The sequence below is a fragment of the Anser cygnoides genome, chromosome 2 (genome assembly GCF_040182565.1).
Source record: "Anser cygnoides isolate HZ-2024a breed goose chromosome 2, Taihu_goose_T2T_genome, whole genome shotgun sequence".
Classification (NCBI taxonomy): domain Eukaryota; kingdom Metazoa; phylum Chordata; class Aves; order Anseriformes; family Anatidae; genus Anser; species Anser cygnoides.
In genome coordinates, this window is record NC_089874.1 from 129,990,179 (window position 1) to 130,012,147 (window position 21,969).

Genomic DNA, 21,969 nt, shown 5'->3' on the forward strand with positions numbered 1-21,969 from the left:
GACATCTCTTTCTCTACCACCTCACAGTGTCTGTTGCAGTTTCAGACTTGTATTCTCAGCTCCTAGAGGCTCTGATCACCATCTGCCTTTCCATTCTTGATCTTGACTGAACAGCAAAATCACTAGGTTTGCTCTAGCCAAACAATTTCTCCCAGTGGCAACAAGGTTTTTCATCTACTCTCAACTTCTCTGTTTGTTCCAGTAACCCAACACCCTTCTTTATCCTGATTTCTCCCTTCTGCTCCTCTTCTTGGGATTCTTCTCATCACAGTGCAAGCACTACTCAGAAAGTGAGGACGGGGGGATTTGGGCTCCTGTGCTTCCTTGCACAGGACCGCTTCCGTGGTGTACTTCAGTTGATCATGGGCTAGCAACGGTCTGCACCAAACAAACCAAGGAGTAAGGACTGGCACACAAGAATCTCCTTTCTTCTCATATTCATGTTTCCTGATCAACATTAGCAAAACAATCAGTCTCATTTATTCTTATGTATGGTGTAGCCCAGAAGGCATTCCTAGGTAGCACTGTAAAGAGAGAAGGAAGCCAAGACATCTGCTCCTCCTACACAGCATTATTGCTACCTCATCTCTTTTTCAAACCCACCTTGTTTACATTTTTAAATACCCATTCTTAGCTTCCTGGTCTGATGTGTGAATTGTAAACTTGTGGAAGAACTGTTTGTTCAGGTTGTTTGTTTGTATAGTGGCTTAGATGGAGAGCCCCTACTCATAGTAATAAGTAGTGTCACGATTTGAGATTAGATCACAGGGTGAGCGTGTGAAATACAGAACAGACTGATGTTGATCAGTGGTCACTGAAATCCACAAATCATCAAGAGATTAATTGGACCAACACAATCCTCCTTTCTAGAATTGCTTTGAATAAGCACATTTGTTACTCGCTTCTGCTTTACTCATAGAACGAGCTATTGCAAGGTAATCACATAAATTACAGAGCAGCCTTCATGGTTGCTTTCCAGAAAAAATGCTTTGGAACATCCTGGAGGAACATGAGCCGATGTCTCAACAGAAACAGATCATGAGGGCATCTCTTTTCCTCCCCCATCAAGAAGGGAAGTGCTGAAATACAAAATAATGAACTCCTTTGCCTGTAAGCATGGATTTTTACTATACGGGTGTCAAGGATTGAAATATGGAACACTTAGAGGAAATATATAAAATGAAGGTAAGATTCAAGGTGTTGTCTTAATAAGACAACAAGCATTTTTAATAACAACACAACGTACAAATCCTAATGCTTGTAATCTGTGTAGCCTCGTTTCTCCATCTCACCCTTTTTCAAACCATGTCCTTCCCAAGCTCAAATGTTATCTAAAAGGTAAGATCTCAGATATATTTCTGAAACCAGATTTTAAAAGGGGCAAGTAGCAGGAAAGCAGTCCTGCACCTGTATCCCTGAACTTCCAAGTGGAGGTGTCAGGGTGTTTGTGTGAGCTATGCTGAAGAACCAGCCCTCTACATTGTCCTTCATTGCTGGGTTTCTCACCTTTGCTGCTCTGGAAGCTGATGATCTCTTCGAAAGCTCTGGCTTCTCACTACTGAGTCCCCACTCTCTATCTTCTGCCTCAGTCACATACCTTTCCCAAGCCACCCCAGTGTCCCTGGTCTTCCCTTCCTTAATATCTGCTCCAGAGTTATGACTTCTTTCACAGCAGAGGAAAAAAACACTCTACTTCTCCACAAACCTCCCTCTACCTAGGCCCCTTCTTTTTCCTGCTCCTAAAAGCTCTCCCATGCAGGAGCTCCAGCTGATCTCAGCTTCCAGAGCTAAGCTGCCCTTCCTCAAGCCCTCTCAGCCTCCTACAACTTACAGCCCCTCGTTATCTTCCAGTTTCCTAATGTATTCCAGGTTTACATGAGATTTGATTTCTTTTGCATGGAAAAATGTCTCTCTCCCCATAGGTCACCTGTGGGGGAATCCTAACTACTTATATCCTGACTTTTGCAACATTTGTATTTTGGGAAAATTCCTTTCCTTTAAAATGTCCATTAGTGTGAGGTGACTGAAGGGCAGTAGAGGAATGATAGAATAGGCCTTACAATCTCATTAAAATTCCCACTTCCCTTTGTCCCAGTTCTCCCATAGCTCACTTACATTTGGGAGGATCAGCAATGCTGAGAGAAGCTGGTAATTAAACAATACTTTGGACCTTAATAGATGTCCTTAATGGTTCTCCTTGCCCTGTCGTACCCCTAGACAGACATGAAGATGCTGGATTCAGGAAGGAAGCTGGTAGCAGGGAGGCTGTGACCTGAATAATCAGCAGAGTGACACAGAGCCCAAGTAATCTGCAGCGAAGAAGAGTTACAAGCAGACTCTGGGCTAATTTAATCCATGATTCAATTCTATTAGTCCCAACAGATTTACACCACTTGGCTTAAACATAACTTGTGAATGGCAGATAACTTAGGTTAAATGAAAAGGAAAGAAAAGAATGGAACATTTGACAGTGAATCTGGTGAACGATTTCCTCTTTTAAAGGCTCAACACTTCCTTCCATTGATATTTTTCTTACAATAGAGCATCTGCAGAGATACAGAGAAATTTTTCTCTCCCCCAGAAGATTTTACAACTGTTTTGTGAGAGAAGCCCCATAGGTTACAGAACAGATGTCCTTACACATTTCTTGTATCACTTGTTTTCTGTGTAGCTACAACAGTGCCAAAAATACGATGCCAACAGGATGCACTGCACTGCTAGCTGTTTGTCTTGGCTGCCATTTCCACTATTAGTGTGTGTGTGTGTGTATCAGGATGGAGATGGATGTTTCCAGTCATTTTTTAGCTTTCCTCAAGTCAATTGGCAATTAGTAAATAGCACTGAAACTTGTGAATATTCTTCCTGTTTTTCACCCTGGGGATTAAGTGTCTTGTAATGACAATCTAGTAACATTAGATCATACTTTTAGCAAGAATTGCAGACAGGCACTATACTACTCCATGTGCATTTAAGCCCACATCCTCATGATAAATTTTCCATGTTTGTTTTAGTATGTGGCTTGTGTTTTTCCTCTTAAATCTATATTGTATTTCACATTATTCTATGAAACTGAAAATTGTAAAAGTTTGTTGTTCTCTGTGGCCCTTCCAGTTGACTTTACCAAGGAGGTCTGAGACAATCATAATAAATACTCTGCTTAGTACTGTTAATTTACTGGTGAGATGTCTCCTAACCTCAGTTTTCTAAAAGCATGAAAAAAAATATTCAGCTTGGCCTTCATCAGTGTTTTCTGAAGATGTAAAATTAGAGGCAGAAACAGTTATCGTGCAACATTGAATGAAGTCAGGGTCCAGAGTGGATAATGAAGGACAAGATTTTATTGTATTTAGTAGCTGGGTCTGAGTTCAAGGTTGAATCTGCAAATGACTCAGTGTGATCATAATGCCTATAGCCACATGACATATGCATGAACAAATCTCAGGCTGCACTGAAAGCTGTGGTAAAAATGATAGACAGATAAATCCCTAGTCCTTGATTTCACTTGCAAGCCAAAAGCCTAGAAAAGAGCAGAGTTGGTGCATGAACTAATCTCCCAACAGTTATATTTACAAACACTCAGTATTCATCTGCTTTCTACGCTAAGGGAAAAGATGCCCCCCAAAGCAAGGACGCTCTTCCCTGCTTCCTGACTTTTGAGGCCTCAAAAGACAATATCATCTGCGCAATAACACTGCAGCAATGCTGCCTGCATCAGTAATGAGATGCACTTCATGACTTTTTAATATGAGGCTTTAAATTTCACATTTAAAGGCTATTGAAAAAAAAAAATCAACAACAACATCACAGCTGTTGAGGTGAGTTTGAGGACTTAGTGTCCCAAAGCAAAGCAACTATTTAAATTTGTATGTATTTAAAATTATTGTTCTTGGTGATTGTTTTTGCTTTCTCTTGGTGAAGATATTTTTGACCACGCCTCTACTTTGCTTTAACTTGCCCACACCCAAAATTGCATGCACACACAAATGCACAAAGGGTAGATATATTTACACATGTAGACCTAGATACATACACACAAAGTAGCTAAGATTTGACTCCTCCACACCTACGTTAAATCCTCCTTGACTTACCAGGTTGGCAACATACAAGCTAGCCAGAAATTAGCTGACAGGTATTGCAAACAAATTCTTTTTCCCAACAGCTTCTGCTGTAAATGAATTCACTACACTGCATGCAATAACTTTTGTTAGGAGTTCTTGCCACTTTCCTCACAATGTGCTGTTCTCCCCAGATGATTAGATTTCATGTGAACCAATGTTAACATCTGTTTAAAAATTAAATTCAGAAAGGCTTTTCACATCGTACAATGTAAACCTTAATTAAATGACTTTAAGCCCTTTCCTCACACATTTTATGATATGCATGAAAAATGGAAGGTTATAATCTGATTAGCTCATGTAGTTTACATGGAAGTAGCGTTTTCCAAACTGATTAATCTCTGCACAAAGGAACAGTCACCTGATAGGCACTAGAATTAAGGCTACTGATTGCACCTGTCAAAAGAAGGAGGTTGGAGGATAGAAGGAGCCCAGTATCTTCAAACGAAGAATGATGATTCACGGATGTAGCTTAGAACAAGTCCCACGCAGTAGTTAATACTACCCCCAGGCTACTCATGCAGCCAGCACTTAAATGACACGCAATCCACATAGAGCCTGACCTTGCCAGCTTTCTGGGGGGTAATCCTAACGTAAGGATTAACTGTTCTTGAACATATTTTCCGATATATTAAGCAGAGTTTCTATCAAAAACAGCCTGCATGTTACCTTCTTTCAGCTAGTTTTATCAGACACGTGTATTCACAGTTCAAATTCCTCCATGCCTCTCAAAATTCCAAGTGGATGGAGTGAAAGGAATTCAACGTGGAACTTGATTTCTGTAGATCTTCATCTTCAAAAATCTACTTAAGTAAAGGGGCTGGTTGAATTAACAGTAGAGAGAATCAGGCACTTGTTTATTTCAGCATGTGAACTACCACGCTAGAAAACCAACAGCCTTTCTTGGGACAATACAATAATTCCAGAAGTAATGAATAGCAAAACATTACATTAAAACCCAAGAAACAGCTGCATGATCATCTGAGCTGAGACAGTTCCATTGCTTTAATGGTGATTCAAGAGTTTCTAGCCATGAGGAGAGAAAAACATACTGAAAAGCACCTAACTTTTAAAATAATGAAAAGGTATGCTTTTTTATGAAGAGTACCTGATTAAATAAAACTGAATATGAAACTTAACACTGGCGTAGGACAATCTGGGGCAGAGAGGCTAGTCTGTTTGCCAAGTTTAGGTTTCATACTTACTTCCAGATAGGCGTAAGAAATGAAGGGATAGCTAAAAGATCTATAAGGAACTCAGAGAAGAAATGTTCTTAAATCTTTGTTTTCTCAGACTCTTTCTTCCTCAAGTGTTCTCAGCTGTGAGGAGCAACATTTTCAAGTGCTAAAAAAATGCTAACTTTGCATTTACAGTCTATGGTGGAAACCATCACTTCTTTCTGAACATCTCAGAAGAGTTTTCAGGTTCAATGCCAGCATCTACTGAGGTCTGTCTACATCCTCTAACAGTGAAGCGAGGTGTGAAAGTTCAGCCCAAGTATCAACAGTTAAAATAAGTCCTGATCAAGCCTGTTTTGTCAGATCATTTCAGTACCTCTTCAGTCTTTACTGGATCTGATTGAAAAGTCTGGAAGTTCTTCTAAAGTGAATTTATTTCTCAATTCAAAACATTTTTTTTTCTTCAGTTGTTACAATTGAAAGAATAAAGATGGAAAGAACAATGCATCATCACAATTTACTAATCAGAATGGGGAAAACAATTTAAAATTTAATTTCCAAGCATTTAGACTTTCACCAGACAGCAATTAATATCCAAATCAATCTTGCTTCTAATTTTGTATCTTCATTCAGAAGCTATTTAAACACTAACTTTCAGAAGGAGGTAGAAACCTAGGTAATATAGGTGCTTTCGATAATTAGAGACTTCCAAATGAGAGCATTTAGATGGCTAATTAGTGGATGGGTAAGTAGGGGTAAATCATAGAATTTAGACAACACTCAAAAATGGCTGAGAAGCTGCAGACAAAAATTACAGGAGATTTTAAGGAACATGGCTTTAAACCTAAAACTGAAAACAGCAGAATGTATATCCTCAGGCAAAATGCTGCACCAGCAGGGAAGAAAGGCCATGAATCACTGTCTCTTTCATCACTGATGGCTGGAAAATATCCTTGTCAGCTGCATTCTCAGAACAATTTAGTTTATTTAATTATTTATTTATAGGCATTTCTACACATTGCTGTGTAGATTTGCAAGTCCACTGTCATTAACCCTGTGTGTATTGCGGGAGAAATTGAGCTCCTGATTTAAAATAAGTGGATGGGGGTTCTTGGCAGTGTAAGATTTCTGGGTGACTTTGAAAATGCATTGGAACAGACAATCCCCTTCGTCTGTGTGACTGCCACAGTTCCATCCAGTTTTGAACATCACTACCACAGCTTTCTCAACATAGCTAGCAGTACATAAACGGGGTAAAGACCCCACCATTCCCCACTAGGGAATGGGCCCTGACCCATATTAGTAGTGTAAATGTAGCCAGAACTTGTTTTAACAAAATGGATGAGTTCTAAACTGAGTTGCATTTTAACAAGATATAAGCATTTACTCTGTTATCTAAGCAGTTTTCTTAGGCAACTGCTGATTTAAAGTCATTTAAAAAAATGGGTGTTAAAAGATTGCTATAAATTTTCAGAGAAGATCCACAGCAGAATTGGTATACAACAAAGTAACGCAAAAATTGGTATAGAAGATCCACAGTTAAATTAGTGTACAACAAAGTTCAAACTATCGAGTGTTACCCAATGCTTATTTCAACATGGTTATATTTCCACATAAAGTAAACTGAACTTGTAAAACACACTCACTAGTGTTTAAATGCTTTTCATCTCTACTTCCAAGTGTCTTCTTCTTCATGAAACAATATGGCACAAAGGACCAGGGGTGTTTTTATTATTCCTGTTTTTAAAGATAAGGAAACTAAAGTAAAGGGAGGGTGCATGAGTACAAAAATGTATGGCCCAAGGTCAGGCAAGAAAATAAGAATCACTTTTACTAATCTACATGCATTTTATCATAGCCCAAGACAGACAGAGGGAGATCCTGGAAAAAAGAAAAAAAAAAAAAGTAATGATAGAAAATAAAACCACAGGCCTCATTGTAGCCAGGACTTTCATTCAAATAACTGATTCCTTTCACTACCATCCAGCAAGGTATAATCTTCCCATTAATGTTAAACACTTTTCACAATCTAGCAGAGAAAAAAACTCACTTTAAAGAGAAGCAGGCAGGTGAGAGCCTCTAACAAATTCATTTGTTTCCTTAAATGTCTTAGAGAATATAGTGTTTTTTTCCCCAATGTTTTACTGTATACAAACATATATATTATTTATTACTTAAACATTTGACACATTATTATCTCTAAAGACAGTAGATTTAGTTTAGACATGGGAGCGATTTCCTAAATATCAGATTCCTTGGTTTTAGCAATTTTAAAATGAAAGAATGTTTGTTCTTTCACGCCAAGCCCATTACCTTCGATTATAAGCGTGTGTCAGTCTAAACATGACTAGAAACCTGAGTTTGAAGACAAAAGCAACAGATTACACTTAATGCAAGGGGCTGCCCATTGGCTCATTCAAGCAGCACATTACAGCTTGAACAATGGGGAGTTTAGGGCTGTGGATTCTTACATTACTGCATCTCTAACGAAGCCCACATACTAAATTGCATGCTATCTCTGCTTCTGTGTAACTCTACTCCTGCAGCCTGCGTACAGGCATTCAGAGAAGGACACTTCCACCCTGAAAACACTAGGGACCAATCCCCCTCTTCATTCTCCAAGTCTCATTTTACAAGTGTGCATGTATGTCCAACAAAGTACCAAATCTAGACTGACAGCTAAAAGTGTTATATTTAGGGTATATGGCATGTAATCAGAAATTTGAGTGTTTCCAAAAGACAAAAGTTTTTTTTGATTCTGATCTCAGTGTATTTTTATACTGCTTTAGCTGGTATTTTTCTCCTAATTGAAGATGATCAGAGTCAGGCCCATTCAGCTACAGGCTGAAAATCTCATCTGAAGCAGTTCATAACGTAATTTTGTCCTTGCTAACTGTCGATGGCTTGTCCTCATCCCATTTTAACCTACAACCATCAGCTCCTTTAATGGAAGTGTCTATAAAGATCTTCTCTAAAATATGCTTTTCCAGCACACTTAATGTCTTTTAATGTCTTTCCAATTAAATCCAGATGTGAAAAGCTTAAGGAACAGTTCTCAGGACTGAAAAAGATGACATAAATCTTGCAGCTGACAGAGATCCCACTGAGCTCAGTTGGGGAAACTCACAGAGGACTTCTTGTGGGCCAGAAAAGCTGCTGGGTATAAAGACAGATGTGTATACTCCTATTAAAAAATTTTAAATAAAAACTGACTCCTACAATGAGGTATCCACAATTATCAGGGACATTACTAACTCAATCCCTCAATGTGCTGAGCACATCCTGTGTGGCACAGATTTCCCTCATCTTTTTGGGAAGTTTATCAGAGTTGAAGGGGGTCACATCTGTTAGGGAAAGAGCACCTCACCTTTCAGGATTGCAGCTCTTAAACCAGTGGAGGGGCTGATTCTGGAAAATGCTGTCTGTCTTCATCTCATACTGCTATCAGCCAGGAGATAATGTGCTCAGCAAAGTGAAACTCTGAATTTCTTCCTCCTTTACCTCCTCCATAATTAGGTTAGCAGATTAAATTGCGGTTTCATTACAGAAGAGACCCCAAATGTGCTATTAATTAGAAATTCTTACTAATCTGATGGGAAACTGGGGCATTCCTAGTGACTAACTACCACTGATGGTCAAGTGCTGTTTGTGCAGCTGTCAGTTTGGGGTTTATTTTGCTGTAATCACATGTATACTCTCAGATTTTTTTTTTTTAATTTTTTTCTTTTCACAACAGTAGATCATCTTATTTTGCCCCTCCACAACTGTTTGTAAATGCGGGTTCAGCTCAAGCCACATCTTTCAGGTAGACAGGAAATCTCTTCCCACCCTCACCCCCCCCCAGCTTGTGTTAAATAAAGTTTCTAGATAACTGCCCAATGCTAACAGCTTCGATACTTTCCTACACCCTGCTAATTTTTTTTTTTAAATTGGTAAAATATCCAGACAGATCAATGCTTTTTAAAGAGCTTCATGCTCATAAGAAGCAAGAAGGAAAAAAAGGAAAAAATGTTCCAGCACAGAAGAAAAAAAAAACATTTCTAATTGAAGATGAAGTTTGGGTCCATGTTTATTAATGACAGGGACATCAGCAGAGATTCTTTGGATAGTATTACTTAGTTTCATTTTCCTAATGTCCATAAAAAGGACACAGTTAGCACAGTTTGTTGTCATGAGTGAGTGTGTGGAAACATGAAACTAGATAACAATTAATGGATAATCTTGCATACTCATGTACAACAATAAACAATCAGATATGGGATTTAGACAATAGTGCAAGCCTAACTGAAAATGTCAGGCTCCTAAACACCTGGACAAAATACTTGAAGATAAAATTCCTCCAGATCTCTGCTTGCTTTATTTTCCACAATGGCCAGCACTTTTCAGACCATCACTCCTGCAGGGCTGAAAGCTGGATCTGACTCCCACCAAATCAGTGTTTCATGACCATCACTCAGGAGACACGAGGAATGCCCTTCCCTTGGAATGAGCTGCTGTCTCCATGAGGATCCCAGTCTTGGCTAGCTCGGGAATGAGCTCAAATCTCCTGTGCTTTGCTGCCAGGGACCACCAGGCCAGCTCTGATTTATTGCTTTTTCTTTGCAGTTTTATGATACAAGAATGTTCACTTGTAATTACAATAGCATTTTGTTGGCTCCCTGCCTTCACTTGGGTATGCACAACACCATATCTTTCATTCCAGCCTTTTTATGTCAAGACCCAAATTTTGAGAAGAAAAGCACATCAGAAGTATTATGAAGATGCTGCACATCTTGCTATTCCTCAAAGAGGTGACTCGTATGTATTTGTTGTTGGGGATGCATGACCAGCTGGATAGGACACTGAACTAGGAGTCAGGAGGAGAGCTGGTCAAAATTCTCTCTCAGAAAAACACTGAATAAAGAAACAAACCTTTTTAAGAGAACATGTCAGTTTTGAGGAAAAACCTTCTAGGTCCTGGACAGACTCTCCAGTCAAAATATCACTGACAAGTGCCATACACAACCACTGGGCTGATGAGTATGCTTGGGGTGACACATTCATACTTGCTTGTTCTTCTGTGTGAAAAATTCCAGGAGGTCTCTAATTCATTTCAAAGTGAATGAAAATACTTGAAATGTTGATGTGTTATGTAGGATAAAAAGTCTGTTACATTCAAAAGAGTGACTCTGCCACTAATCTGCTATGTGACCTTGGAGAGCAAATTTAGCTCAATATTTTTCAGACATATCCTTAGCTCCTGACTTTGAGATCAAGTAGCATATTTAGATATTTTTTTGTGTGTGTAAATTTGATTTTGTCAATTTCAGCAGAGGTATGCACTTCTTCATAGGAAATTCCAGGTATTTTAGATACCATTTAATAGTTAACTGTCAAACAATTTCCAAGTCTTTTAAACAAAGAATACTTCTGTGCTACTTTAATTTATAGTGCCGTATATGTCCCATTTAAAGTGGCTGTGATTAAGAAGAAACACCGAGCTTAGATTTTTCTACTAAATGAGAAAAGTTTAAAGCCAATAAACTGTATCTAGGGTTTTAGCTGGGAGATGAAATAAAGGGCACATTTGTTCCTGGTCACTGAGTTTTTAACCTGGGTCTGTTGCTCCTGCTGTTAAGCTCCTATACATTCCTTACTAGCACATAGCATCCAGCAATCCCCGCTCTCAGAGTCTGGAATTAGAGGTGAACTGCAAAATAAAATAACTTTTGGGAGAGAGTTAGTGTATAGCAAGTACCACACATTCTGACAGAAGAAGGCAGCTGCAAAGGTTAATTTTAAAAAGAGGACTTTTTCCACAGACATTTTAAAATTTTAAATTAGATGTATAAATTCCAACTCACCATTTGGATCTGAGGATTCTGACAATATCTGGAAAATGTGGAATGTGCTGCTGAATCTGGTGGATAAAATGCCAGCTGTATTTCACCCAGCCTTTTAGTACAGCAGAGGAGATGTTGTGCCTTATGTTTCTACTCAGTTTTCTACCTCAGTTGTGCAAATACCTTTCAAGTGCCCCAAAATTCATCTTTACTGTACAGCAAGAAGGAAAGGAAAAAAAGGGTTTTCTAGCAACAAAAGAAAGCTATACTATTTTTCTACCCCCAATCCTTTTCCATACTTAAATTTGTATTTTCAATCACATTATGGTTTTTTTTCAATTAAAATATTTTAGCCTGACTTTTTACAGTACAGGAGCAGTATCATGACTTTATTGTTTCTCCTTTTACCTCACAATCCTGTCTTTCAAGGGTATTTGAGTATTTCTTAAAGGTGAAATAGAAAATGGAGAAAGCCTAGTAATTACTTCAGTAATTCATCATTTCAATGATCAAGTTAAATGACAGCATCGCAGAAAACTCTAGTAAAATATTTTTTCTGCCTAGTCCAACGTTGCCATTGTACACAGAAATTCAACCATTTCTTTAGCAAATGCATCTTGAGGTGAAGGACTAGTCCTCTACTAAAATCAGTATGAGTTATTTTCCCATTCATGTTGTGAAGTGGCAGATGAACTTTTTACCATATTATTTCATATTTTCTATTGCGTACAGCTCTCCTTTAATGGAAATGCCAAACCTATCTGAGGATTCAACGTCTACTTCCATTTGTATGTTGATTTAAGTAGGAACTGACTGTGTGTACCTGGATTTGCTCTACAGTCATTAGTTCCTGCTTCCGGCTATTACTGCAACATAGATAGAAAGATAAAAAGAGTACTAGCGGTGAGGGATGGATCAGGCGCTTTCAGTCACCCCCATGAATGCTGTCCTTCATGCCTCTCTGCTAAGAAGGGTATATACAGGGTACTATGTTGCCCATAAAGTGCTTAAAGTGAGACACTAACAAGCAGGAAAAAGATTTTCTCAAGAACTCTCACTTCTTAAATTCAGGAACTTCTCCAACTGGCAGCTCAGCAATGCAGATTAGGCACTCCTTGACTCTGATTAACTGAGCTCTGCAACTATAGACCTGCTTTTCCTCCATTTACAGTTACAGTCAGATATATATATATGTCCAATAACTTTACTGAACAGCTGGCTTTTAGTCTGGAAGATCTGCTAACGGCTATTTTATCATTTCATCCTAGCACCTATTATTAAAATACATTAACCACAGCTGTCAAAAAGAGCTTATGCAAAATCTTGCTAGTTACAAAATAACCTGTCAGGATTAGATTCAATAAAGAATTTAGGTGCTTACAAATTAGGCACTGTAAGAGCAAGGTTTTAAATAGCACATCCTTGGAATAAAATCAAAGGTCTAAAGTTAAGTACTCGGTTTCTTTATTCAGTGTGAGACGAGAGTCAGGTTTCTCTGGAGGATGACCCAAGAAAGCCACATACTGAATATGGAGCTACCTGCAGGCCATGAGGTGCTCCAAACCCAGAGGTGAACTCCTGCTCCTCTCTGGAGTTCAGTTGCAAATCCAAGACCACAAGCAGAGGACCTGGGAGCTTGGTCAGACAGGATCTACCGACACAGATTCTCCTCAAGACAGCTGGCTCTTCCAGGTCTTCTATGGACCTGGCCAGAGCTCACTGGTTTCACTGAAAAGATGATCCCCAGAGGAGGAGGTAGAGGTGAGACTCCCCTTTTTGTCAATGGCATGGATGTGGGAACACTTGTCCAGCATGTAAGAGAGACAGATTTTAGTTTTCTGAGCTTTAAGCAGGAGACTGACTCTGTAGGCTAATGATACAACAGTTAGTGAGGTGTCCTGGGGAGCACGCCATGATCCCCAGATAACGTCTGTTCTTTACCCAGTTCTTACTTTAACACAAAGCTCAGAAGTGATGAAAGCAGAAACTGCAATCCAGTATTACTGCTTTTCAGTGCCTTCTTTAACCTGTAGGATACAATAATATTCCTTATTTTGCTTTCTCTGTGTGATCCTGTGTATTTTAATTTTTTGCTATACAGTGCCTCTGATTACCTGGGTAGATCCATAAAAAGCTGTACTTGCCACAGAGAATCTCCTGTGTCATTATCAATACCTTCAGGCTGTGGAAGGAACAGGGCCTGAGTTCACGTTTCCTCAGTAAGTTTATGTTACTGTGTAAAGCATGGAAACCACTAGCAACAACTCCAACCACAGCTGAAAATAAAAGCCTTCAGGATGCTATTTTGTCTAATATTTTTTTCATATGATTCATTTTAGTTACCATACTGCTGTATCTTAATAAGAGACTTTATTAAGATAAATAATTGTAATCCTTAATTAGTCAAGCTGTTTTTATGCAAATGAATTCCAATAAGCCTGCTCGTGTATTCAAACTCTATGAGAGGATTTCCAGGATCAGACTACAGTTTTACTCTGCCATGATAGAGTAAGTTGCTTAAAATCAACACACTCACAGTAAAATAAAAAAATACTAATGTAACAATAAAAGCAAAAATACTAATGTAAATTAAATGGCACTAAAACATTATGCCCAATCTTATTTAGCTCTAAGATTTTAATACTTGTAGCCCTCACATAAACAAAACAATCTTAGCATAAAGGAAAAGCTAGCTTTGTAAGGCTGCCACCAGAATGGGAGAAAATACACTCATAACCATGCATATTATACAGCAATATTTCTCAAGCACAAATAAGACCTAACTGAAACCATGCTTGAGATAACTGTCATGCTATCAAGTTTCAATAAAGAGAGGAGGAGATCAGACTTACTCTTTCCTTCACAATGAAATCAGTATAAACAAATCATATAATGTTTGGACACCAAACTCCTGAAACAAAGAAGCCTAGAAAATCTCTTAAAACCACCCACAGACTCTGCATGCTGGCCTGTGATTATACAACTGGAGAAGATCATCCAAACTGCGATGTAAACCAATGTCAGTCTGCAAATGATAGTACTACAATGGTTCTAACAAAAAGTAAAGCAAGGACCTGGAACAGTAAGGAATACTTTTTATGTTTATCTAACCATTTTCCCCATAAATGAGGAATACTTTTTTAAACTTAGAGAAAGAAGACCACTTAGTCCCCATGCTGAGGATAATAGCTCTCTTGTGTGTCTTTACTAAATTGCAACACACATCCAGCTATACAAAAAGGAGTCTGGGACCAATAGTAAAAGAAGTCTTCCTAATGCACTCTAGTGCCTATTGCATTTCAACCCGTTCCTCTGTGAAACCATCTTGTCCTCATATTTACTTGCTATTTGGGAATATTCAGTCTAATTTTTAGAGAGATATGTGCCAAATAGCATATCTCTATCTCCTATGGCCTACACACAAAAAGAGAAGCTCAGATGATGAAATGCTTTCAGTTTTCTCAGGAAAATTCAGTGTTTCTGTAGACCATACTTACACCTCAGACATTTTTCTCCTTCCATGGCAGCCAAAAGCAAATTATTCTAGATCTGAATAAACACGTCCCTGTCTAGAAGAGATGTGAAAGAGTATGGCCAATTCTCTGTCTATGGATGTTGCTTTGAAAATATAAAGCACCATGTACTTTCAGGTTAGGCTTCACAAGGTGCAACTCATACAGTATTAAGGACTCTAAAACACTGGATTAAACCAGTTGCCCTGAAGGCAGGGTCTGTGATCTATCCATTTTTGTCCTGTTTCCACTCAGTTTAATACTCTATAAGGCTGAAAAATATTTTACTCAAATCAGAAGTTAATGATACGACACACCTACCTTCCCTTTCCCAAATGCTCTGAAAAGCAGTGGCATTCCTTTCTTTCTAGCTATGCCACAGAGGAATTTTATCATTCATATATACTTAGTAAAGAAACTTACTTCATTAAAATCAACCACCCCTGCAAATTGGTTAATAATTTATATTTCCTTAACATTAATCTCATTCCGGGCTTTAAGCTACAACTGACTAAACTCTAACTTGGTTTCAACCATGGGTATTAATCATACAAAAGAAAACAAAAGAGGTAATGAACTGACAAAGCTTGTTAGTCTTCTCCAGTAAGAGTGCAACAATTAACAATACAGTGAATGAATATAATCATTCAAATGCAGTATAAAAAAAGCTCTGTATAAAATAAAAGGTATGAAGAATGGTAGCTGACAAAAACTCAATCTTGAGTGAAAAAGTCAAGCCATTTTTACACTTAACAGACTGTGAAAAATACCTTAAGAAGTTATAATTTGTATTAAAATGAATAAAATGCTGTTCTTAAGAGAGTATCTTCTGTGGTATTTACCTAAAGGCTGTTCCCTCATATTGTCATATATGCTTCTTCTATTGCTGTATTGCTCACATTTCATCTTTTCTAGGTCTTATTTACAATGTTGTGCACAGCTAAAAGCCATGCTACTTGCAGTAGCACATGTACAACATGTACAACTTGCAGTTGCATGTTGAGTTAACAATGCATTTGTACATGAAGAGTGTTTTTCAGGAAACATAAGAAAAGATAATCTTAGCTGCTCTTAGTGATCAATAATTCTCTTGTGTTTAATCACAAGAAAGCAGGGCATAGATGAAGAGCTAAAATCAATCAATTTTCCCCAATATTTTGATATTAATTTCAATGTGAAATTCTAACTTACAACGCCTATAATTTTAATATAAATTATTTTGGATTCTAAAGGCAAAACAGATTTTTTTAAAATGTATTTTAATGTTGCACATTCAGTCAGAATGTAATTCCCACCCTTCCCTAAAGAAGGGGCAAGAAGGAGTTTTCAATAAACTGCGACAATCGTATGCTGATATTTTTTGCATCGTAGCTATGAGTTCACAATATACACTGAATATTTTAATAAATGACATGCTTACTTTGCTAATAAGTTCTAAAAAGAGCAAACCCCTCCTTATAGCAGCTGCAGCAGTCCAGATGCCACAAAACCAGAATGCCTCTGCTATGCAGGGGAGCGGCTGGCTTTTCCTTGGCGTGACCACGTGGAGATGCCGGCTTGCGCCAGCCATTCGCAAGTACATTGTACACTGTGGGGTTTGGACACAGGGCAGGGCAGGAGTGTGTGCAGAACTGGTTTAACGAACAAGACAGAATTAACTTATGTGTTGATGTACAGATGGCAAAGGAGTTTCAGATCTGGTTTGCCAAGCGGAAAACGGCAGCTCCAGCCCCGTGCCTTAGTCTCCCCATTGCACCACAGTGCAACTGCGTGGTTTTTCTGCTTTGGCAACAGGATTAAGCTCTAGCTCTGAAAAATTGATTCCATAAAGAATACAATGTGCACGTGCTGAATAACAAATTCCCATGTCATCAGAGTTGATTGTTTCTGATGAACAGCAAAGTTTGGCAGGCAGAAGAACTGCCCCTTCTGTTTGGCTTGTGGGAAGACAACATTATCTATTGTTTTCTCTACAAAACTCTTAATACACTGTTTGACTAGCAAGAGAAAGCAACAGAAGTCCTGATCTCTCCTGGAAAAGAGTGAAGCTTCTTCTTTACAAAGTGTTGTGGAAGGTAGTACTAGAAACCCCAGATTTCCCAGGGAAGCAGCAGCACAAAGCTGCTAGCCTCCTGCCATATTACTCTCCCTATGCCTCATACATGCTTTTTACCAATTCCTTTCAGCAGTGAAAAATCGGTCACCATGCCCATTTTATTGTGCCATCCATCTGCAGGTTGGCTTGGCTAATACGATGGACATTGAGAGAGCAAAGCACGAAGTCTGACTAATGAAAAAAGAAGAACCAGGTTTTTGCCCCTAACATCCTGTAACAAGAAAAGGGTGAGCAGAGGGTGAGCTGAGTTTTTCAGATCAGACAGAAACTGATCTGTGATCCTCATCATGCAAATGAAGGACTTAGTCATGCAGTTTTCTCTTTGGAGAATGCCACCAGGCAGGAGTAACTTGACAGCTGTGCTCTCACAATAGCTAGGTTGGATTCCTGTACACTCTTCAGTCCTGTGCATTGTTTTATTACTTTGTATTTAGATGTACAAAACTCCAGGCACCTGCACTACAGAGCATTAAACCCTATATCTACTAAATCTGCCAACACAGAAGCCAATTCAACTGGTGGATTTATTTGATGTGGTTGCTCACTGGGAAGTGGATTGAAAGCACAAACTTCTCCCAAGCCTACCACTGAGGAAACAACTAATATTTTAGTGATGTGGGTAGGACCCAAGTGAGTGACAGAGTAAGGAGAATTTGCTGCAGTAAGTTATTTCTGAAACAAAGAAACAAAGTTCCTTTGTTCAGTTTTAACACTTTTCCTGACTTCTATTACCCACTTGCCTTTTCCCATTCCCAAGGAAGGTTCCATTAATCATCCCTCTAATGGAAACACTTGTGTCTGATCACTGAGCAGTGGACACAGGCACAGTCTTGGGCATGCACTGAACAAGAAGAAGCCCAAGGGAAGCCCAGCTGAAAAGTTTGGGAAAGCAAGGATGCCTTTTTAAAATAAACTTTGGAGAGGTCAGCAGGACAGCAAGGGGTCAGCACCAGGCAGCCAGTGGGTGGATGGCACAAGAGAAAGACAACAACACTTGTCATTAATTATATCTGTTGGAATGCTACACATTTTCCCCCCCAAGTGGTAGTACTCCAGACGTCCAAGCACAATCTCTCCCACGTCCTACTCGACCCCAGGCAGGGCACATGCCAAGAAGCTTTCATAGAAGCCAAGAAGTAGCTAATACAAGCAGGAGTTAAAGAATTTAAATGTGTCCCTCCACTTTGAAACATTTCTTTTCTAGTTTAAAGCCATCCCATCCTATCTGTCTCCTCTATCAGTGAAACACATATTTTTTTAGAGGTAAATATGGCTAGATTTCTGTGCCCATCCTCAAGCTAACAAAACTCTGACTTTCTTTGGAGAGGAATAACTACTGGAAACTGGACTGCTCAGAACAAGAACTCCACTAGTAAAATTGATCCTGCAAAATCCTAATACTATGTACCACTTTTTCAGGTCTAGCTGTATCTGATTTCCTTTTTTTTTTTTTTTTTTTTGCAAAATGTCTGCAAATGTCAGAATGCATCACTGATCACTGCATGCAATTTCGCGTGCCTTTCTATTGCAAAACTTTGAACTATCCTTATAGTAACAAGTAATATCTTTTATTTTAATAAAATCCCCAATAAATTGTTGATGGGAGAAGAAATTGCAGGCTAGTAATGCATGGACAGATCCATTCTCATTTTACCCTGCACTCACCAAGGACATGCTCAAAGTTCATTGTCTTCTGTGAGCGGAAGAAGAAAGATATCTCTGGAGCATGATGTATCACATCCCAAATAGGTAGGTGGGAGAAATCAGACTCTGGAAATGCATCTGTCTGTACTTTCACTGCAGGAAAAACTATGCAAATAGCCCAACTTAGAAGCCTTGCAGTTGACTGAAAGTCATGCAAGATGTTGACTATACAGCTTATGAGAAAGCTTTGAGTATTAGAACTTCAGCATAGTAGGTTTCAATCATAGAATGGTGTTACTTGTTCATATTGTAAAAATTTCTGCCCTTTTCTGCAGCTTGGCCTGAAGTGTCTCAAAGTCAGCTAGTGGGGTTCCTTTGTGTAGATGGAACAACAAAATGGAATCTGGAGGGGATCGTGCTGGAGGAGGGTGGGTGTCCCCTGTGCACTGCAGAACTGTGGTTTGCACTAATGGAACTAGACAGAGATAACAACTTGAGCAGGATTGATCTGGATATGCTAAAGCCTGCTAATGGATTCAGATTATTATTGGGGAAGAAATGAAAAGACAGCACTGGGGCCACTGAAAAGCACTGTGCAATTCTGCGGCTTAAGGAGAAATTCCCTCATGGTGCAGGGAAAACCCTTACCCTAAATCCAGCTATAAAAATTGCAGCAGAAAACTATATATATATATATATAATATATATATATGAGAACAAGGAGATCTTTAGAAAAAGAGAACTCTTCAAGTAGATTTAAAAAATAAAAATAAAAAGTGTGACTGTGTTTTCACTTGAATGATGCATCAAACTGAATATTCAAACTGAGTATTACAGTCTGTGTGCTTGAGATCCAAGATGGAGTTTGGATCCACAGTTCCAGAGCCCAAATTCAACCACCATAAATTTTTGAGAGTTTTATTTACCTCTTCCTCTGCAGTTTTCAAGCTTTCATATAGTCATAAAACATGGGCAAAAATAGGTTCACTCTACAAACAGAAAAATATTGTGGAAGGAAACATATGTTATGGTACAGCACAGTATCCACAGGAAAGTATTAATCATTTTTTATGAAAAAAAAAGGGAAAATGAAAAACTACCCAGTGGTGAAAAGTAGTAGCACTCTGGAGTTATTTATCTCTGGATAAAGAGAGTTGTTTATCCCTTGATAAAGAACTCTGGAGTGACCCACACCTCTTGGCACTCAGAGGTTCAGCACTTATTCTCCGGTCAAATTATTGAATGAGAGAGTTAAGAAGAGAGACACATAAGTTAAACATAAAAATTTAAAAAGCAACCCTTCTTCTCTTCTCAGAAAACAGCAGCAAACAAAACAAAGAATGAGCCTGGTTGTGCTGATTTAAACCATTTGCAAAGCTGCACTTGTGAGTTATGCTTGTATTAACCAGAGACCGGATACCAGGCATCCTTTCCTACTTTGAGAAACTTATCATATCTAGAAACTGCTTCTATAGGAGATGGAGAGAGACAGGTCTAAAATACAATGCAAATAAATTGAATTCACTACTCAAAACACCAAAGGGAAGGGAAAAAGAGACCTGTCCAAATCACCAGTTTCAAAAAGAAGCACCTTCAGGTAGCAGAGTTAGTTCCTCAGATTTCATCTGAGACCTCACTGTGAAAGCAAGTTGCCTCCCCACTCCAACACACTTCCTTTAATTTAGCTCCACTCCCTACCTGAAAACGTGTATTGATTTTACTGCATTGTCCTACATAGGCCAGTGAAGGAAGCTACAGGTTAGTGAGACTTCTGATCCATAGTTACAAGCCACATACATTCATTGATTCAGAAAGCCAGAAGGGAATCACACTGTTAGTGCTGTCCTTGTGTGTTGACTAGAGAAACCCATAGAACTGCAGAGATGTTTAGCAGCTTGTTTCCAACGGTGAGCATTTTACTGCCCAGAACTTTTTTTGTCATTTCAATTTGAGAACCTACAGATTTGTGCTATTGGTTCTTATTATGTCCTTCTCAGCAAGACCAAAGAGTCCCTTAGGAGTCAACAACTTTTTCTTTGTAAGTACTTTGACAGAGTCAAGTCAGCTCCCTTTTTTCCTTTAGAATTTAAATCAAATGAGTTTTCAAGTCTCTCACCAAAAGACATTTCTCCCCACTTCCTCTAGCAAATACTTTTTTAGTGACTGTTTTCTGAACTTACCTCAGTGTTTCCATATCCCTTTAAAAATTGCTGACATCAGGACTGGATGAACTCTTCCAGCATCAACTTGACCAATGCCACTTACATGGATATGTACCTTGTAACACACTTACTGTTATCCAAGGCATTTGTGGTCAAGTACTGTAATGGGAACCCTTATTCATTTACCCACCTTATTTGACTCCAGTTCGGTTACTTACTTTTAGGCTAAGATTCTCCATTCTGTCAGCATGACTTTGATCCCTTGTTCCTCGATGAATAATTGTGTGGTTAACTATGTCACGATGGACCTTGTTTGAATCCACCAGGCTGAATGCGTTGTATTTTATGACTTACCATCATTTAACACTCCCCTGTTCTTGCGCTATCAGCAAATATAATTGAGAGATGATTTCATGCTCACTTCCAGACCGCCACTGTACATACTGCATATAACCCTACACTGAAAATTAAAACTGAGTTTTGAAGTGTTTATTTCTGTGTAGTGTTGAGAAAGAGCAATGTCTTATGTACTGGAAAAGATTTCTCAGGATGACTGAGGAAAGGCTGTATAAAAATAAAAAATAAAAGGTCAGGTCACATTGTTTAGCCCTGTCTCCAGTTCTGTGTAAACTAATGATAGGATTGAAATGGAGACATCTGTGTGTGCAAGGAAGACACTGCAGGTCAAGCTATTTGATTTCTGTGCAGATTAGGTATGTAAATCCTCTTTTGTTAACTTATAATATGGCACACTCAAAATCTGTGGTCTTCTCACACTTCTTGGGAAGATTATGCTTAAGGAATACATAGGAGATCTTGCCTGTATTTTAAAGTCTTGAACAGTGTGCATTACTCTCCTGCATTCTCAACAGAGCTAACACAGGAGAAAACAAACAAACAAACAAACAAACACTATAACCCATCCACAACCTTGTTATAAAATGAGAATAAAGTTGAATTTTGCCAGCAATGTAAAATATCGAACTTGAAGCTGGGAACTTTCAGTATTGCAGCACCTCATTAATTCAGAATGCCTTATTTTGTTGGACTGAAAAGTCTGAAAGTGTCCAAAGAGATTTTACCCAATTGTGGTGGGTTGACCCCAGCTGGCAGCTAAGCCCCCTCCCAGCTGCTTGCTCACTCCTCCCCAGCAGAATGGGGAAAAGAACTGGAAGGGCAAAAGTGAGAAAATTCATGGGTTGATAAAGACAGTTTAGCAAGTGAAGAAAAAAGAGGAGAAGAACAAACGATACTGAGGAAATCACTCACCACCTCCCACTGCAGACCAATGTTCAGCCAGTCTCTGAGCAATGGCTTCCTTGGAAAAAGTTCACTTGGAAAAACTCCCCTCCAGTTGTTTTGCTGAGTGTATGGTTATATGGCATAGAATATCTCCTTGATCAGTTTGGGTCAGCTGTTC

The 21,969-nt window shown here is 38.8% G+C and overlaps 1 protein-coding gene across 3 annotated transcripts in view; it reads right to left on the reverse strand.

Annotated features, from left to right (window-relative positions):
• Positions 1–21,969, reverse strand: part of STAU2 (staufen double-stranded RNA binding protein 2) — a 168,124-nt gene that overhangs the window by 3,860 nt on the left and 142,295 nt on the right. Inside the window, exon 14 of one of the 3 annotated variants that reach the window (XM_066993093.1) lies at positions 1–21,969. This exon is cut by the window's right edge and continues 31,379 nt beyond it. The exons of the other annotated variants lie outside the window; for them this stretch is intronic. The gene's annotated coding sequence lies outside the window, so the exon portion shown is untranslated. 3 annotated transcript variants of the gene reach the window in all.